Source organism: Equus caballus, chromosome 2 (assembly GCF_041296265.1).
Source record: "Equus caballus isolate H_3958 breed thoroughbred chromosome 2, TB-T2T, whole genome shotgun sequence".
NCBI lineage: Eukaryota > Metazoa > Chordata > Mammalia > Perissodactyla > Equidae > Equus > Equus caballus.
Genome location: NC_091685.1, coordinates 108,825,096 through 108,846,410, shown reverse-complemented (window position 1 = coordinate 108,846,410; position 21,315 = coordinate 108,825,096). Strand labels below are relative to the sequence as shown.

The following is a 21,315-nucleotide window of genomic DNA, read 5'->3' as shown; positions in this document are numbered from 1 at the left end:
ATCCTCATCAAATGGACATGAAATTCTTAATTGATTTGAGCCAAAATGCACAGAAAATTCTAACAAACTAGATTCTCATCCTTCAGCCCCAACAGAGACAAGAGTTGTATAAACCGTTAATCCATTTTCTGGACTCACGAAATGATCAGACCATGAAATCAAATGAAATTGGCACCTGAAATCAAGTGAGTACTCAGAAAGAATCAGTATCAAATCCTTACCACGTTACCAACAGACAAACGTCTGGAACACAAAATCAAGAGCTGGACTCATCACCAGGTGCCCAGATCAATAGTCAGGAATGGATGAGGCACAAACGGTGTTCTGCGGGTGGAGTAAAGGGGGATTGGTAGGTGAGGTCCAACACCATTCGAACCACGGTACCTGAACTGTAAAGAATGTACACTGGATATTTAAAGAGTTTACTTTATTCAGACTTTTGCAATAGGAAAAATGTCCATAAATGAGGAACATGTCAAAGCAAAGGACAGGCATCTAGATTTTATAGAAGCAGTAAACAATGGAGTCGTCAGAGTCTTCTGCGAGTCAGAGCAAGGACAGAGATGGGTCTTACCTGAGTCATTGGGGCAGGGGTAGAGATTGCTCTTATCTCAAAGGATGTGACAGCTCTGTTGTCCTGTGCAGACGACATTTCTAGGAACACAGGTAGGTGGGGGCTTTCTCCACCATTGTCGCTCTCCGAGAACACAGGGTTCAGATAAAGTTCAACACTGTTATCTTCTGATATTTGTGAATGAGTCCTCTAAATAATTTAATTGTTTTTCAGAAAAAGATACACTTGTGACTTAGGAAACATAAATTCATTTAATAAAAGATGAAAGGGAGAAAAATGGAACGATTTTGGGTAGTTTTAACAAATTACAGTTTTTTAGACATTTAGTTCTTTTTTGAACATAAAGTTTATATTACTATTTTCTGATTATATTAATACTTATCCTAGTATATATAGGTAACTACAAAAGAGTAAAATAAGAAAGTCACCCATGTTTCTATCATTATAATTAATATTAACATTTTCCAGCCATATTCTGTAAAAATTATAGAACTTTTTGCATTATTAACCTTTATGCTACTTTTATTATTTTTCTATTAAAAAGTAATAAGCACCACTGTGAAAAAACTGTTAATACCCTTTGTGTCATTTCCCAAAAATACTTTACCAAAGGAAACAACCCTTAAAGTAATAATATATATTTTCTGCTGTCCATTGTATAAGTTTGAAAGTATATAATGTAATAAATTTTTATTTTAAATAAGAGCATAAAATTCTCCTACAATTCTATATTCTGTCACCAGCTGATAACCTCAGAGAGAACTTCCCTGACCACTCCATCTAAAATAGGTCCCTTTCCCTGTATCCTCTATCACAGCTCCTTATTTCCTTTTTGGCACCTACCAAAATCACTGCCAACATTTGGGTGTATTTCCTTCCGTGGTTATTGTTTTATTCCAGATATGATCTCTCCACAAGGAAATCTTGATAATTTATATTTATTTTGAAAAACATTCTTTTCATTTGGATTGTCAAATTAACCAGCACAAATGAATATATCTAATTTTAACATGTCCTCTGAATAACTATTTTTACCAAATTTGTTTGATATTTTATTGTTTCTATTTTTTCCAGATCATTTTTTTTATGTATAAAATAGTTTTCTTAAATTGTTGATTATTGCTTTGGATATAATTATTATTTTTGCCTTCTGAAAAATGTTTACAATTCATCAGTTGTCTTTCTATTTTGTTTATTCCTTATCTTTAATTTTATATCTCACAACTTAAATGTTAATTCTGGTTTTTATAACCTTCAATGTGGGGTTTTGTGGGTCTTTTTGCATAGTTTACTAACAACTGTTATTTCCCCTGTCTACCTTTTTAGTGATTCTATGCAATAAACATTTTGGAACGTCCACTCCACCCCGGCCTCATTTTTTGAAAGAAACACATGTGATTCAAAATGCTTTAGAGTTTTCAACATTTCCTTCAGTTGCCTGAAGCAAGTTATTTTCAGAGATTAGTTCTTCCTCTGATTATTCAAAATTATATTCCCTGTTTATTAATCGTCAATATTTTTTCATGCATCCAGTTCTTATTTTTCTGTTACTCATCCATTAAGAAAGATATGTATTTAGATTCAGTGATTATTTGCTAAGAAATATGCTGTTGGATTTTTTTCCCTCACTTATTTCCTTGGCTTAAGTCAAAATCTCTTTTTGGATATGCAGTTGGGCAGAAATACCATCTAATCAGATTTCCAGCGCTAGAATCCTTTACTGCTGGAAAAATTAGGCATCTTCTCAATTCTCCAGTCCTCAGGCTCCTAAAAGACAAAGTGGATTAAGTTCCTGGAAGAATAAAGACCATGTATATACTATTATAAGGGAAGCATTTGAGTACTTGTGCTTGCTTTATTTTGAGAAGATTGACCTACTTTTGATGCTCCTCCGCTAACAGGCATGTCCCCACTCCCAATTCCTCCCGTTTCTTCTGGAAATGGCAGTTTGTCTATATGTAGAGAAAAAGGGACTTTTGGGATTTAGGCAGTATTATTAAGAACATTCATAAAATAATTGGGCAGTTGTATAATTTTCAGTTTCCTATAGATCTAGTGTTTCTAAATCAGAGAGAAGCCAGTGGGAGGAAGATACAGGTTCTCCTTACACATTTTTATATAGGCTTGTACTCCTTCCTGAGGTATAGCATAGTGTAACGAACCAAATCGAATGAACTGAAATTGTTTTTACTCACTTGTCTCAGCCTTGCTCTTAGCCTAATTTTTTTCTAGGTCCTAATTTTCTGTGTGTGTGTGTGTGACTTCCTTTTTTAATTCTGTCTTGGTTGTTATTTTGGCAGGAATTGAGAAGAGAGCCAGGGATTCTGATCAGGTGCCATCTTAAACTTGCATGTCCAGGTACCACGTTTTAAAGCCCTAAGTATCTATTGCTAAATAGCTTTCCCAAATTTCCCCCCTACCTTATAACCCAACCAGCCATGTGTTAAAGGGACTGATATTGATTGCCATTGTTCATTTTTGTTCATTTTACCTGTGACAATGGTAATTTATTTTTAAGTTTTTCATACATGTATGTGAGTACATTAGTGAGATTAGACATTGTAACAACATTAAAATAATATTTGTGCTTCTTATATATAAGGGATAGTAACTGATAAGGTAAAGTAACAAAATTTTTGAGCATTTCTTAGGGGGAATATGCTCAGACACCTGGCTCAAAGTTGTCTATAATGTATTATATGATGCTCCTAAATAAAGTACAAGGACAGATTAGAGGAAGTAGAAAAATACCTCTGTCAGGGCTGTCAGGGAAAACTTCATAAAAGACATAATATCAGAATAAGGCATTGGAGAAATGGTAAGATAGCAAAATGGGTTGTGAGGGGCATCTCAAGGGGAAAAATTGATGTGAGCAACTTTCCAGAGTTGGCATAATGCAAGACACTCTCACGTCTATGGGATACTGGGTTTGTGTAAAGGAGATATGGGAGATATTTAGAAAATAATAAGAGTGTTTGTAGTACAGATAATTTGTATTGGGGAAATAGTTGGAGATAAATCTGTAAATAAAGATGATGTATAGATTTTGAAAGATAGTTAATGAGATTTGTACTTTTTTGTAAACAATATGCCATGTAAAGTGTCCAGCCAAGCTATATAACCAAAGCTTTAAAAATATAATTCTGGGGGCTGGCTGGTGGTGCAGCAGTTAAGTGCACACGTTCTACTTCAGGGACCCAGGGTTTGCCGCTTCGGGGCCCTGGGTTTGCTGGTTTGGATCCCGGGTGCGGACATGGGACCACTTGGCACACCATGCTGTGGTAGGTGTCCCACATATAAAGCAGAGGAAGATGGGCACGGATGTTAGCTCAGGGCCAGTCTTCCTCAGCAAGAAGAGGAGGATTGGCAGCAGATGTTAGCTCAGGGCTAATCTTCCTCAAAAAAAAATAGTAATGATAATAATTCTGGAACAAGTGTAAAGCGTCGATTACTTGGGACCAAATGGAAAGGAACCTATTAGAAGGATTTTCCATGACCAAGGCACGTGTTAAAAAAAAGAAAGCACCTAAATTAACTGGAGTGGAAAGAAAAAAGTAAGTGCAAGGGGCCTTTTTAAGTAAAAAGTACTAAGATATGGAACATGACTGGATGTGGAAAAAATATAAAAAGGGGCTATTGATTACCATTCTAAGGCTTCATATCTAGATATCTGGAAGTGCGGTGGTGCTGTTAGCAAACTAAGTTTAAAAAAATGTGGTTTATATGAAAAACTGATTATTTTATAAATAATCAATTATTCTATTATTGTGTTTGGAAAGAAATTAATTTAGGTAAATTAAAAAATTTTCCACACAATCATCCATTTTTTGATGAGTAAATGTGGACATTGTTTTAAAAGTTTCCTTTACTTATATTTGGAAATAAACATACAGCCATGATGATGTAACATTTAAAGTTGGCCTTTGCTAATCAGGACAATGTATGCTTTAAATATCTTACAACTTTATTTGTCAATTATACTTCAATAAAGCTTAAAAAAATTTAAAAAATAAAGTTATTTGTTAAAAGACTGAGTTGTGGGCATAAATATTTATTATGAAACATATATTTCATAAATTCTGTTCTGTTGACGCTCAAAACTATGCAAAGTGAAATGGAATTTTATTCAAGATAGAAAAAATAATTTCTTATTCTCAGTTCCCAGGAAATTCTAGGAGCTGTGCTCCGTGTTAATTATTTCAGTGAGAAAAGTAAAAATAAATAGGCCACTCTTTTAACACTATATTTTATTATAGTAAATAGAATTATCTGCAACATTTCCCAGTTTCTTTTCTCTTCTTTGGCTTTTCCATCTGCTATTTTGTCTGCTTCGCACCTGCTGAGAATCTGTGGCAACTAGAGAAATCAATGTGTTTTTTTGCAAAGATGTATATTTATACACTGCTTTGTTCTGAAACGAATGGAAGTTGAAAATGTTACTTGAGGTTTTGTGTGGTCTTTAATTTGTGGAAAATAGAAACTCAATAAAATAATATAAATTACTCATCTTGACTGGATTAAGATAGCATTTTGGTATTGCCATTAGTAAGTGTATAGAAGTTGATTCACTTTATAATGTTTTGTTATGGGTCACATGGGCAAAATATAGAGTCACTTTTATAACTCATAGTTATGTTTCACTTTTTATGTAAGAATATTGTGTTAAACTTTATCTTCCATTCAACTGTGGATAATTTATATATATTAATTACAGTCAGGATAATGGCTAAAAACAATTGCTATTACCTGAAGAGCTCCTATAATATAATATTAAGCAAGTGGGTATATCCAACAAACATTTTGGGAGTACTACCATGTGCTACAAATTAGAAAATATGAAGATTAGTAAAAGCCATACTTGATTTTGGAGGGCTTGTGTAAAACTGCAGAGAAATATTTAATGAGGAAATTAATAAACTGTGTGTTAAAGTGCCATATAGGTATAAGCTGAGAGATGTGGTAATAGACATGTTTAGCATTTTTGAAGTGAGAGAAATTTCGACGTGGCGTTTACATTAGAACTGTGTTGGGGTTGAGTAAATGTGGTAGAAGTAATGCCACATGGTCCTTGAACCATCTTCATTGGCTGCCTTCTCTCCAAGGCACATAGGAAGGCTATATTTCTTGCACATAGATGAGTCTATATGACTAGATCTGGTATTGACATGTGAGCTGCAGTCATTTAGGCCACTTCCAGACCTGGCCTTTAAGAGTCTCACTGATTTTCTTCCATGGTCCTTGTTTTCTCTAAGAGATGGAAGTGAAGGCCCCTAGTACTGTGGGTCACACAGTGTAAGGAACCTGGATCCCTAAGCTGGTACTAAGAGGACTAGTGGGATCATTTTACTTGATTAGAGCTATAAAACAAGCAAATAATAAGTCTGTAATGTGTTAAGGCACTGAGTTTTGGTTAGAATCATTGTCATTCTTTATCCTGACTGTGATATTGTGATTTATAATAAGAAATATATATTTGGTCTTTATCCCATTTCTGGCACAGAGCTCCTAAGACCCTTGGAATTTCCTAAGTGAGGAGAGTGACAAATGTGTCTTTCGTTACATTAATAAGGGGATTTCTGCATTGCACCTAAGGGTGGAGGCTAGTTGCCAGGAGAACCACCGTGTGATTAAGGGTTGGAAATTTCAGTGCCATCCTCCTGTCCTTCAGGGAGGGGAGAGGGACTAGAGGTTGAGTTCAGTCACCAATGGCCAATGCTTTAATCAATAATGCTTATGGAACGAAGCTTCCATAAAAACTCAAAAGCTGGAGAGCTTCTGGTTGACAGAGGTGCTGGGCGGGTAATGTACCCAGAGAAGGCATGGAAGCTCTGCCCTTTCCCCATACCATGCCCTATGGGTCTCTTCCATCCAGCTGTTCCTGAGCTATATCCTTTTATAATAAACTGGTGATCTAGTACGTAAAATGTTTCTTGAGTTCTGTGAGCCACTTTAGCAAGTTATTGAACCTAAGGAGGCGTTGTGGCTCCCTCGGATTTACAGCCAGTTGTTAAGAAGTACAGTGGACACCTGGGCTTGCAACTAGCATCCGACGCAGGGGAGGGGAGCAGTTTTGTAGGATCTGAACCCTTAACCTGTGGAATTTGACACTATCTCCAGATAGATAGTGTTAAAATTAAGTTGAATTGTAGGACAACCTGCTGGTGTCTGGAGAACTGTTGGTATGGGGGAAACTCCTCTGACACATGTTGGAGTTGGCTCCCAGAACCTTTTACTCACTAATTATAGTATAGTAAGTGATTGTCTAGAGGGGAGAGATACAAAGGAATTGAGGCAGAGAGGAGGACTTTGATGATGTAATCATAGTGACTTGGTGCATCAGAGACATTTAAGAGTAATTGAAGCATAGGATACAAGGAGTTGGATTAGCTGTGTGTATGTGTGTGTGTGTGCACGCCTCTTAGAACAACAGAAATTTACATTCTTAAGTTCTGAAGGCTAGGAGTCCAAAATCCAGCGCTCTGAAGGCTCTAGGAGAGAATCTGTTCCATGCCTTTCTCTTTGCTTCTCATGTTGGCAGCCATCCTTAGTGTTCCTTCCTGTTATAGAAGGATACATGTTAAATGATTGCATGTCTTAATAATGAGTTTGGGTATTATCATGTGCTATGGTCTGAATGTTTGTGTCCTTCCAAAATTCTAATGCCCGATGTGATGGCATTAGAAGTGGGCCTTTGGGAGGTGCCTAGGTCATGAGGATAGAGCCTCATGAATGGGATTAGCCCTCTTTTTGGAAGAAACTACAGAGTTTGCTGACTTCTTCCATGTGAGGACAGAGTGAGAAAGCACCAGCTACGAACCAGGAAGAAGGCCCCCACCAGAGAATGCGGCCATGCTGGCACCTTGATGTTGGACTTCCCAGCCTCCAGAACTGTGAGAAACAAATTTCTGCTGTCTATAAGCCACCCAGTCTGTGGTATTTTGTTACAGTAGCATGAACTAAGACATCATGAAAGCACATAGGAACCAGGGGATTTTTAAATGGAGGGGCATTGTCAAATCAAATTTTTTTTCTTTTTCCTTTATCTCCCTCTCCCCAATCCCTCCCTTTACAAAAAAGAATTCAACAGTGATTCTGAGTGCAGAATGGACTGAAATAAAAAACATTGATGAGGATACAAAAATGAACATGTCTTTTAAAGATATCGCTGAGGTAGAATTAGCAACTCTGTGACTGATGAGAAATACAGGAGGGAAAAGGGCAAGAGTCAAAGAGTAGTACAAATCTTCTAGTTTAGGATAGCCAACACCATAAACTGAAAAGAAATATTGAAAAACTAGGAGAAATTATTTTTAACAAGGGGAAGGAACTAGCAGAGATGAGGATATTTGATTTGTGATAACTGTGGCACATTTGGAAAGAGATTGCCAGATGGATGGAAATAAAGCTCAGGAGAGAATTTGACACTAAAATACGAGATTATCCGTGAAGAGTGTGTTGAGAAGGCCTCAACATTTTGGAGGTTCATAGGCCTTTTAATACTCTGATCAAATTCATGGGCCATCTCCCATGAAAAACAAAGACCATGATCAGAAGGTTTACAGACTTTCTGAAATTATTTAAAATGGGACTCAAGATTAAAAAAAAAACTGAAAACAGAGAAAAGTAATAGGAAAACACAAATGAAGGGTGTCTAAGAAGCCAAAGAAATAGAAGAAAAATATAGGATTGCCCACAGTGTCAAATACTGCAGGACGCCACCTAGGAAGGTGGTTAAAAAAATAGATTCAGTTAGTGTCTTAGGAAGAGGCTTTCTTTTTCTTTTTCTCTTTTTCCCCCCCAATTTACCAAATTGCCTCCCAAATAATATTCTACAACCCACCTGAATGTTGGCGTGGGGACTGTAGTGTGATGAGGGATGCCTAGGAATTGACTGTCTATAAAAGCAGACCATCCTTTCAGGAGTATCCTCGGTGATAGAAAAAAGACAAATGGATAAGGAATATAATTCAGTGGTGGCGTCTTGACTTATCATTGAGGGGACAGACATGAATGGAGTAAGGTCCTGGAGGACTGCGGAGAGGATGTGCTCAAGATCACAAATAGAGGGTAATTTGTAGAAAAGTTATAGACAGATGCTGGTAGAGGGGGTGCCCGTAGATGCTGGTACCAGGGGGCAGGAAAGCTTATAAGGGAGAGGAAAGTCCTGGTAACTACACCTGATGGCCTCAGTGTCCTCTGTAAATAAGAGGCTCATCATTCTGGTCTTGTATACAGCAGGTCAAATCCAATACTATTTTTCACTCCCAATATAAACTTACTTGCTTTTAACATGTGAGTGTTAATTGTAAGAAGAGATGTAAACACCATCTGTGTTTCCTAATCCTCAAATTCCTTCAATGTCATGAAAGATGTATTCCAGATTTATTCTGACAGTATATATCACAGAGGAACTTAGTAGCTGATGGGATTGATAGATTTGCAGTTTCTCATGTCTTAATTAGTTCAGGCTACTACAATGAAGTACCATAGACTGGGTGGTTTATAAACAATGAAAATTTATTTCTTACTGTTCCAGAGGCTGGAAGTCCTAGGGAAGGATGTCAGCACGGTCGGGTTCTGTTGAGAACTCTCTTCTGGGTTTGACTGCTGACTTCTTGGTATCCTCACATGGCAGAGAGAGAGTGAGCTAATTCTGTCCTCTTCTTATAAGGACACTAACCCTATTCATGATCTAATTCATGACCTCATGACCTAATTACCTCCCAAACACTGTCACATTGATGATTAGATTTCATCATATGCATTTCTGGGGGGACACAAACATTTAGTCCATAACACCTTGTCACAGGTAGTTGTTCTGGGAGAATATCAAAGATCCTAGTTAGTCATATTAGGTCTATATATGGTGTCAAAGATAAAACAGACACTAGTTAAAAAGATAAGGACAGAGTTTAGTCTGTAATATACTGTTGCTATAGGGAAAGGAGTCCAGGGTGATCTAAACTGATGTGGATTAAGGCTGCCCCAGCTAGAGAAGCCCAAGGTGACCTGGCCTACATGCCAAACTATACGACCCGGTGGACTTTTTTTATGGTATGAATTAGGACCGCCCCAGGGAGAGAAGCCCAGGGCATCCTCACCTGCATGCCGATCTATATGGCCAGATTCGTATCTAAAGTTATATGACCGCACAATAACCAGACCCCATCTGCACTGAAATCATTTAATGACTTTTTACATCATCTTTTCTTTTCTCCAGTAAAAATAAGTCACGTACCCATGCCTTATAAAATTAGCCCTAACCCTCAACTCAGGGCAGCAGCAGGAGCTCTGACTGCCCATGGGACCTGTCCCCATGCAGCAGCAGCAGGAGCTCTGACCGCCCGTGGGTCCTGTCCCCACGCACCAGCTCTGCCTGCCCATGGGCCCTGTCCCCATGCCAGCGGGGGCAGCAGAAGTGGCAGCAGCAGGAGCTCTGACTGCCCATGGGTCCTGTCCCCATGCTATTCCACACTATTCTCTAAATAAAAGAGCACTACTGCCAGATCTTGAGAGTCTAAGAAATCTTTCTTTTGACTCCTCGGCTCACCGACCCCGCATCATAAACTGAGCTTCAGTTTGTACAGAGGTGAGTCAGAGATTTAAAGGGAGAGTGAAAGAACAGGGAGGTGGGTGAGCTGGGATTCAGAAGAGTCAGGGAAGTGAAAACTTACAAGAAAGTGGGACAAGGAGAGTTGGTCCATATGAAACCCATCTGGATTTGTTTGTCAACTGGCCCTTGTCAACGTTAGGCTTCTACGCTCCCACAGAGACTGGGAGGCAGGGGCCTATATTCCAGTGTTGCTGGAACAAACAGTGAATTCTTTTGGCAGCCTTGAGTTTTCTCAGTAGGCACTTTAAGAGGGGCTGGGGTCATCCTGGGCATGTGGCGTTGAGTTGTTAGAAAGTATGCTAGTGGTTTTTTCAAGTCTTTATAGGCCAAGCCTGAGGCTTAGTTGAGAAAGGGCTGAGAGGAGCCTAGTCAGAGTTTGGTCAAGGAGAGAATTTTTGTCACTGGCTATTCCTGATTCTACCGATAGAAAACAACCGCTATCAATATCTATGTTTTCTTTCAATGCCAATAATAAACTATTCAAAATTTTGCAGTATTTCTCCTTCTTTTAAAAACTCTGTAGTATCTCCCTTCTCATCTTTGTAGTCTTAGAATTAAATCCTCAATAGCTGATTGGACCCTGTCTTGTTATTGTACAGACTTTTTGTCTTAAATTTTTTTATAGCATAATTCATCCTCTCTTTTAGCTCTTTATTCATTTTAATAAGTTAAAAGGGATGGTCAGTTTGCATGTGTAGCAAAATAATTGCAGATGTCCATGGAAGGGAACAGGAATATACTTATAAGAGGTCAGAAAGGAGGGAAGGACAGTAACTAGCCTCCATTGACTATTAACAATGTGCTGCGTACTGTGCAAGCTGCTTTATAAACTGTTTCCTTTGTTTTCAATAACAACTGAATATCACAGATGAAGAAACTAACACTGAAAAAGATAATTAATCTTTATAATTAATAATTAGTCAAATTAATCAATAATTATATGATTATTGATAATTAAAAATGATGCAATTTTATAAAGCAAATGTTTAGCTTAAATATGCATTTTTTGGTACAGTTCAATTTATTGTGTTGCTGCCCCAGATAATATTCTACAGCCTGCCTTAGTTTCCACGTTCCCTTTGTCTGCAGTGGACTGAAATGTATATTTGCCTGCTGTACTGAGAGAGGCAGTGCATTGGAGCAAGTGAAGTGCTTGGGTTTGTTCTTTATAATCAAGTTCAACCCCCTCATTTGAATCGGAAAGGATACGGAGTCATAGGACACACATTCCCCCCAATCTTTTCTCAATAGCAAATGTACAGAGATGCGTAGCACTATGTTCTACCTAACATATTTCCAACCATTTACCTTTAATCACATGGTTATGCTATTTTTTCCAAACATCACAGCATCAAGATTAAAAAGAAAACAACCAATATAACAGAATTTATATCGAGGACTTGCTCCACATTCTATAGTTAGAACAGGTTACTGCTTCCAAACTATCAGATTCTCAGCTTGTTAAAACTTAAATTATTCATGTGATTCTCATCTGTATAGGAAAAATTTAAAAGTATTCCCTTTTATTTTCCTTGGGAATAAGCCTAAGTAGTTCTTAGACTGAATAGTAACTGCAGAACTGTTTGTTTTGGAATTCAGCTTAATTCAACAAATATTTATTGAATACCTATATTTGGAAGGCAGTGTGATTAACATTTAGAAAGTGGTGGTCCATTCTGAAATTTCATCTGAAATTCTCTGATTTCTAATTTTATCATCGATTTCAAAGCTTACATATACAAACTGAGCAGCTTGATATACAAAAAGAAAATCAGCTGTTATCCCTTTCAAGATTTCAATAGAAAAAATCTCTCAAATTGCATTTGGGAATTAACATGGCAGCATCCTGCATGTTGGTATACTCGGTATGCACTGAGCGCTTGTACACTGTTTTTGAACCTCTGCGACCACTCCACAGTGACTGCCACAGACGGGAAGGATACATTGGCATCCACCTCTCCCTCGTGTTTGGGTTTCTTCTTCCACTACTTATATATTTTCCATATAGCTCAGCTGCCAAGTCTCACACCTAAAGGGTCAATCCTTCACTATACGTAGTTTAAGTAAAATTCCACATCTACTTCCAAACTGATGCCTATACCAAGGGATTTTCAGCCATTTGGAAAAAAAGCTAGGGGGTAGACATATCATTTGGTACTGTCTCACTTGCAAATTACTCACGCAGACTCCTGGAGATTTCCTTCACTTGCTAATGACCAGTGCAGATCTTCTCAACTGCTTGTCACAAGCTTCTCATTCACTATATGATCCATGTTAATCACTGCAGTATTTGTGAAAAGGGAGCACAAGTCTCCAAAACTAAATTCTTTTTTCCACCATGTCTAGATTTTTCTGTAGGGACAATTTCCTGCTGTCACTGCAGTCAATTGTTAGAAAAAACGATCCCAAGTTAAAATAGCTTGAGTAGTCAATGCAAATCCACAGAGCCACCTGGCACTGAATTTGCTTCAGTCCCTTGAAAGAAATAACAGGGGAGATGTAAATCCAGTACCAATGTAATGCTAAGCAAAGTGAGCTAAAAAGGAAAGGACTTGCTTTCCACTTTATTATTGTTATGCTTTTAGAGTGCTCATGAAAAGACACAGGTCAGGCGGCTCAGTCTTGGGTTTCAGTCCACACTTTTGCAAGTTCAAGGATTTGTGTGTGGCAGTGACTTCTTTTAGTTGCAAACGTTTTTGTTTATCCAAGAAATTACATATTGTGCCCCATCAAATACCAGAGAATCTTGTGGGAGGCCTATTTACAATAAATAATAATTAGAAACTCCACTCACGTTATCTTCAGAGCTTCTTTAAGGATTGATAAATTTTTAGACCAAATCCCTGAGATGTATTTAAGCTATTGGATTGAATACAAAACAAATAACAAGAAAAAGTGAGAAATAAAAGATTAATGGAGGCTGAGAACCTACAACATGCCAGAGATTGTGTTGTGCATTTGACAGACATTATCGTTTTAGTCATAGACACTAGAAACTTATTAATTGCTTCTGGCTGATATGTGTATAGCATGTGAGTGGCTGGGAAAACTAACAATCGCAGTTTGTTTTACTTAGGTATAGCAGTTGGAGGTAGGCCCAGGGAAGTTCAAAGGGATGAAAGACTATGAAGGCTAATGACTCATTTCCTTCTCTATTTATTTTTCCCTAAAAATAAAGAGAGGAGAGAAGAAAAGCAAAGAGTAGAGAAAGGAGAAAAAGAAATCATTTTGCCATACATTTTTACAGTATTCCGCTGATCAACCTATTCGCTCTACGGGAGAAGTTAAGTGCTTACTCCCATATAGTTCTTGGCTTTGCTGAGCAGTTCTGCTGGATGGAAAAAGTCCCATAATTTACCGCATTTCCATTTGCTCTTGAACCAGGAGGAGACAAGTGATCAGCCTAAACTCTGTTGTTTTGTTGTTTGTTTTATCTTACTTGTCTTTAAGGAATCCTGTCTTAAGATTTAGAGGGTTGAATTATTTTAACAGTCTAAAAACATTATTATGTATTAAGGTTAGAAGTTTGCTATGAAGATTCTGCCATAGTACTAATTTCCTTTAATCCTGTCTCTTCTGCTGTCAAAATTTCAGGTAATTGATGATGACTATCATGTCTTTTTAAGTAAATTCTTAAGGGAATTAATTGCTAATTAAGGGTTCTCCCTTCTTCAGAGAAGAAATACCGTCAGCCTAAATGGGAGTAAAAGACAAAATAATTCTCCAGTCTGTGGTGACATCTACCTTTGGTAGAGTTCATTTGTTTTCAAACTCAGTGTCTGGAGATGAAAGAGGAGAGAGAAGAGAAGATGAAGCAAAAGAAAAAGAAATACACCACAATATCCAAGCTGTGCCTGGGACTGATGCAATTCTTCCCTGCAGTTACCATATAAGAAAATGAGAGAAAAGAAAGTATGAATGGTGGTCACTGTGGAAAGACTTAAAATAAATTCCTCATAGATCAGAACTCTGGGAGCAGAATTTCATGACTCGATTCCTAAGAGTGACTTATGTCTGCAAAATAACCCCTTCTTCCCCAAATTTCTGATTTAGTGTTCAAAAATAAACCATCTCACAGACGTAAACTGATATTTCTCTGGAAGAAAATTAGACCAAATCTTATCGCTTTAGATGATAAATGCATCTTAGATTTTGCTGTTGTTTTTGGTGAAACATACCTTACATAAAATAAGAATGCAGGTAGAATGAAAAAAAAAATAGTATAAAAGTATTGATTGACCTAAGTCAGTTTAAAAACAAATTTATTAGTAACTTTGAGGGCTCAGCATATCAATCCTTGCTCAGATCCCCTCACTCCTTCCACTAAAAGTTAATATCATCATGGATACTTAACTAACCATCCTCTTATTTTCTTTAGTTTTATTATGTAAATATGTATCCTTGAAAAAATTATGGTTTAATTTTCCCTATTTTGTGTTACATGTAAAGACAAATATTTATCTTTGTTCTGTGATTTTGTTGTTTCACATGGTATAATTTTTTGAATATTAAAAACTTTAGATGTATGCAGTTGGGTTATAAGAACTTTGTTGCAACTATACAATAACTTATTTACCCATTATACCATTGACAGACATTTGGGCTGTTAACAGTTTTTGCTGATAAAAAAGATGATGTTATATCCATTATTATAAACATCTTCTGGACACATATGTGCAATGATTTTCTGAGTATATATCTAGGAGCGGAATTTCTGGAACATAATGTAGACACATGGTAAACTTCATTAAGTGACTCCAAACTGTTTTGCAACGTGGTTGTACCAGTTTATTGTCCTACTAGTAACTTAGGGAGTCCCATTTCCTCTTTTGTAAGATGCCTGCTTCTGTCTTTAATGAATTTTTCATTTGATTAATTTTCTGGTATATAGTTATGGGTTAAATTTCTGCATGTTAATTCTTAATTGGTTATATGTCATGCAGACATCCTCTCCACAATCAGGCAGTTTGTCTTTACATTCTCTTTATGGTCAGTTTACGATGCATAGACATGCTTAATTTTAATGTAGCCAAATTAATCATCTTTTCATGATCCGTGCTGTCAAATTTCTATTTAAGAAATTATTTCCTACCCCAATGATTTTAAAGATATTGCCAACTAAATGTTTACAAGTTTTACCTTAGGCACTTAAGTCTTTAATTTACTTTAATTTTTGTGTATGTGTGCACAGTGGAAAGTAGGTATTCAATTTTATTTTTTCCATATATATGTAGTTCTTAAATTTTTTGGATTTTTTTGAGGAAGATTAGCCCTGAGCTAACATCTGCCACCAATCTTCCTCTTTTTGCTGAGGAAGACTGGCCCTGAGCTAACATCCATGCTCATCTTTCTCTACTTTATATGTGGGACGCCTGCCACAGCATGGCTTGACAAGCAGAGCATGGGTCCACACCAGGAATCTGAACCAGTGAACCCCCGGGGAAGAAGCAGAACGTTCCAGCTTAACCGCTGATCCACCAGGCCAGCCCCCATATATATGTAACTTTAACACACCATATATTAAATAGCCCATCCTCTCCCACCTAACTTGGATCATTCCTTCAATCGTAAGTGATCTATAAATAGGAAGGCCTATTTCTATGCCCTCATATGTCCCAGTGTTGAATACCACATTGACATAATTACTATAGCTTTAGTGTAAATCTTAATATCTAACAGGATGAGTTATCTCGTTTCCTTCTTTAAAGAGTCTTTTGACTATAAATTGGGCCTTTTTTTCTTTTATATACATTTTGTATAATTGTGTCAAGTGCATCTGCTTCAAAAACCCTATTTGAGATTTTGATTTCAATTACATTGATCAAATTGGGCAAAATTGACGTCTTTCCAATATTTAGTTAAGTATTTTTAATGATTGAATAAAGTTTTCTATTTTACTTTATAAAGGAGATGTTAAGTATTTGTTAGACATAGTCCTATATATTTTACATATGATTTAAATGGTATCTTAGTTTACAAATATATTTGAGCTGATAGTTGATTGTGTGCAAAAATGGCTTCGATTTGTAGATATCAACGCTTTACCCAGCTGCTGATGAACTGTATATGTAGATTTTTTTAATGAAGACATATTATTTGTAAATAATGACAATTTGTTTCTTCTGTTCAACCCTTACTTCTTTTGCTTTTTTTGTGTTATTATATCATTTCAAACTTTTAGTATAATGCTTTATAGAAATGTTAATAACTGGCACCTTTAAATTGTTACTGATTTTAAAGGAAACACATTTGACAGTTTACTTTGAAATGCAATGTTTCTGGCTTTCTTCTACATAGTTTTTTATCAGGTTAAGAAAATTCCCCTCTCTTTATGTGCACTCTACTTATTTGGCAAGAGAAATCACTTTGAACAATATGTTTGTCACATTCTTCAATTTTTTAGCACTACTATTTTATTCTATTTGAGCACAGTTAATTTTTGATTCTAGGAAAATGCATACAAGGTCAGGCAAGTAACAACTCCCTGAAGGTTTGAAAAACAGCCCTAGGGCATGTCATCTAACTCAGGTTAATCTTTAAGTGACTCATTGAAACTGCACTTAGCCTTTCTGTGTCACAGAGGGGGCGTGAGGAACCTCTGCTCCAGAGGGAAAGGGAAGAAAGACTGCAATCTCCATGTGGTTTCACATGTACAGTTAACTGAAAGGCAAAATAAATTCTTTACTTAAATAGTTAAAAATAATTGACAGTTTGTAAATTAATTAAAATTTGCCTGATGCTTCCAATTTATGAGTTATGATTCCCCTTGGGTTCTAGAAGATTATCTTCATTTTGCAGATTAGCAAGAGACAAATGTTTAGCTATATTATAAGACTTTACCATGTCACATAGCCTAGTGACAGAATCAGAAGAGGACGTCAATTGTATTATCTTTAATTCCCTCCTACACTGCTACACAATTTTTCTATGTGTCTGATTCTAACTTCAAAAGATTTCCCTTACAGAAAGAAAAGACTCCAACTGAATTCTCACATAAAGTCTAGCATTAGATTGCTTGATTAATGTGATTAAAATGGGTTTCTGTAATATTTTATGAAGTGCTTTTAATTCCATTAAGTTCTTACATCCTTTCATCATCCAAGGCATTTGTTTAAATTCTAAAATTTTCTCACAAGTTCCTCACGATGTGAATTCTGCCAAAATCTGTCACTTCATTAAGCTGAGTTGTTCTCTTTCACTCTACAAGTCCGATGTGAGAAACAGCTTGTCATCTTGAGCCGCAGAAGCACAACGTTCTGTGTGATCTCTGACGAACCATTGCTGGGAAGGGCCCAATCAGTTTGGCAGTCCCTTCAATCCTGCTGTATCAGAGGCTGAGACTCGTCCAACACTGTCAGCTGGTCACACTCAGGTCTAGGCCACTTCAATATTTCTAGCTTCCTGAGAGATTTGATAAGGCATAAAGGATATTGCCCATCTCTAATCATTGTTCTCATGGAGTCCGTTCACCTGTCCATTCAATTCTAGGGACATTGAAACTAAAGGGAAATATTTCAAAGCTTTTTGTAAACTTTTAAATGTTATATCAAAATAATAGTAGTTTTATTATAATTATATATTAATTTGCATTAAAGTATCATCATATGGTATATACTCTTGTATGTTGTTACATTAAAAATAATAATATTATCATTGTCCTATTTCTTCAAATATGATCACGTCTTCCAGAGCCAGAGATTGATCATAGGTTGGTTATTTACAAACTCTCAATTGTTGAACATTTTAAACTAACGCTTTATCTTAATATTGCTCTCAATTCATCATTGTTTTATTTTGACTCTATAATATTTTTTATCATAGTACGGAACTTCATTTTTAACTCTTTATCATAAAGTTTTTCCTACAGACCGTACAGGCGAATCAGACAAGTCCAGGTGTACTGGCTGCCCCTCTGGTGCCATGAGTCTAAAGATGCTCGGGTGGTTTAGAACAAGTACCTGCCACTGAGAGAAGGGACCTCAGAGCGCAGACTCTTTCCACAGTGGGTCAGAAGCATCACACTGGTATCTGAAAAACAGCGCATTCATATGACCTGTATCTTCACTTAAATACAAGATTTGAGAGAACATTTCTACTTCCCTCTGTTCAAATTGTCATTTTATCTTTGTGTGGTTGTTTTGGTCCTGAAAGCAGTTCACTAACAGGGATGTTGTCTGGAATTTTGGGCCTATTTTCTGCACAAAGCAATTTTAGAGATGCTTTTAAGTACCAGGTTTTCATTTCAGTTAAAATATCTACACTTTTAAAGATTAATTTTGTATTAATTGAAGACTCGGGAATATTTCTTTTTTAGTTTTTCATTTCTATTTTTCATTGTCAAGCAGATGCAATTAGATATTAATTCTTTAATTACCATAGCAACAAACAGAAATTGATTGAACAATTAGAATTGATTGATTATTTTTAAAAAACTAATTTGAATAGCTTTATAATGTGAACATAACTGCTTTCAGAAAAAGTTCTTACAATGAACCTTCTAAATGAATTACTTGGAGATCTGAGATATGTATTTTTAAGGTTGAATATTTTAGCCGAGGACTTACACACAGAAAAATATGTCTTCTCTTTGATGTGTGTCCTCCAGAGCAGGGCGGGCTTCAGGAAAGGAACTCCTGGTAATACTGTTTAAAGGACTTCATTGCGCAAAGGGACAGACAACCAAATCCAGCTAAAGAGTTTGGGCTATAGCTCAGAGAGTTTATTAAAAACTCAAAGGGGATAAAAGTTCTCTAAAGATCACACATTACGTCTACCTTAAAACTGTGATTTTAATTCTGTGGTGCCGAAACTGGGTCAAATAGCCTACAGTAAGATATGTACTATGTGCTGCAAAATGATGCAAAGTAAATACTTACTACGTTTTGAGAACTAGCTCATTAGTCGGGGAAAGACTATCCTATGCACACCCTGAGGATGTTTGAGCATTCACGTAGGCACGTAAATGTTGATATGAAGTGTCATTCATAGATGGTGGCTGCATATTTTTTCACTGACATAACGATTGAATTTCTATTAAGTTGACTAAGGGCTTTATGAGATCTGTTGGTTTAGGGAAAACACCTGGATAAGACTAATCATAAAAATAGCCATAACTTGATTTTAAATAATGCTTCCCAGTTCAAAATATTTTCACTTTCCCATGGGAGAAAAAAAAAAGCCTATAAAATAGGTAATAATATTATTAGCCTAATAATGTTATTAGCCAAATTTCATAGGTAAGAAAATTAAGGTTATCATAGGTTGAATTTCCCAGCCCTCTGACATGGAGACTTGTGTGCATGGCATTTATTAGGAAGAGTACTTGAGATCAATATCTGTGGAAGGGAGGAGAAAGAAGCAAGATAGGCAGAGGGAAAAGTGGAGCGGCAATGCAGTCCTAATGGAGGCCTCAGTAGACACCATGGAGGGTTCTGGATCTGGCATGACACTTCAGCGGTCAGATGTGGCCAGGGCATTGGATTTTATCTCCTCAACATGGTGATCCCCAAAGAGGGTGACAGTGGAGGACAGCTGTGTGGCAGCCTTCCCAGCAACTAGGGAATAAGCCCTTTCTTCTTAAAGTGTTATCTGGGTGGCACAATACAGTATCCATGACGTGGATCATGGTGAAAACTGCATTGACCAGGATTTAAACTGGACTTTACATTTAGAAATTCTATTCCTGTGTTACCACACCATTGTAACTCTACATTAGTGTGTTGTAAATTCTTCTATCATTTTGTAGCAACTTACATAGCTTTACTCTCCATTCATAAACTCAGTTAGAACTGAATTTTAAAATAGCACTTGACTATAAGCAAAGGAGTTTGTTGGCATTGCAAAAATCAAGTAGTATTATCAAGACATTTTCAGAATGCTTATTTTCTGCGCTGCTGAACATGTCAAAATATGTAAAAAAGCAGTATAGAGTATGCATCTGTCTGTTTAGCTATGGCTACATATGCAGTCATGTGCCACCTAATGACAGTTTGGTCAACAATAAACCACATATTGGAAGCAAAACAACAAAAAACAAAATAAAACAAAAAGTCATATTAATGTGGATGGAAGGCTGTGTTTGGGAGAAAATGATTTCTTCCTCAGAGTTGAGACCACCTGTTGGTGTTCGAATGCCAGCATGGGGATCTTCACTTCTTCATGACTAGCTGTGGGGCTTTGGGCGAGTTCCTTAATTTCTCTGTGCATCATTTGCTTCTCTGTGCTTATACCTACATCATAAATTTGTTACCAGGATTAAATAGACAATATTACAAAGACCCCAAACTAAAGAACCCAACTTGAACTGTTTCTGACGCATAGTAAGTAAACAGTTTATTAGAGTTTCCCTCACTCCCTTTTCCACTCATTTGCACACTATGCACAGTTTCACACATATCTGTCTCTTTCAGGCAAGGGTTCAGGGGCTAAGAATAAAAGATAAATTTGATTTGGAGGCATATTATATTCAAGCATTCATATCATAGACTACTGATGTTACGTGTGTGTGTGCACGTATGTGTGTGTACACGTATCAGTGAAGGCATTCTTCATGACTCAGTTAACTAGTTAAAAGTAAAATGTCACATAAACAGATTGCCAAAAAGGAGGAAATGTTTGAAAGTACTTAAGTTTCTATTTAACACACATGTCAAAAATTACACCCTTAGAAGATATCATCATAGAACAGTAACTCATATGACTGCTGACTCTTTTCCTACTTTCATATGAAAAATATAGCAATAAAATTTCATTATAATTATCAGAATAACAGAGGATCAAGTTACAGTAGAACCAGCAGACAGAGTCCATAATATCCAGCTTGCTTATTCCTTTATACTTCCAAGAAATATTTATTGAGTACCTAATATGGATCAGACAATGTGTTTTATGTAGGGATAAAATGAAAAGTCAAACCAGCAACGTCCCTCTCTTGGGAGAGGAAACTATGAACCAAATAATCACAGAAATAAATAGTGCTAGTCATATGAAGGAAAGGGTGGTCCAGGAGGGCTTTCTGTAGGAAACGTTATTTGACCAAGATCTAAAGGGTGAGAAGGTGTCTACCAGGTTAAAACGGCTGAGGGTGCAGGCATGAGAACCCGCTGTGGTGGGAGGACACACGATCAAC

The 21,315-nt window shown here is 36.7% G+C and overlaps 1 pseudogene; it reads right to left on the bottom strand.

The window, feature by feature from the left end:
• Positions 1 to 272: 272 nt before the first annotated feature.
• The window catches only part of LOC138923128 (nucleoporin p58/p45-like), a 38,157-nt pseudogene continuing 17,114 nt past the window's right edge, over positions 273 to 21,315 (bottom strand).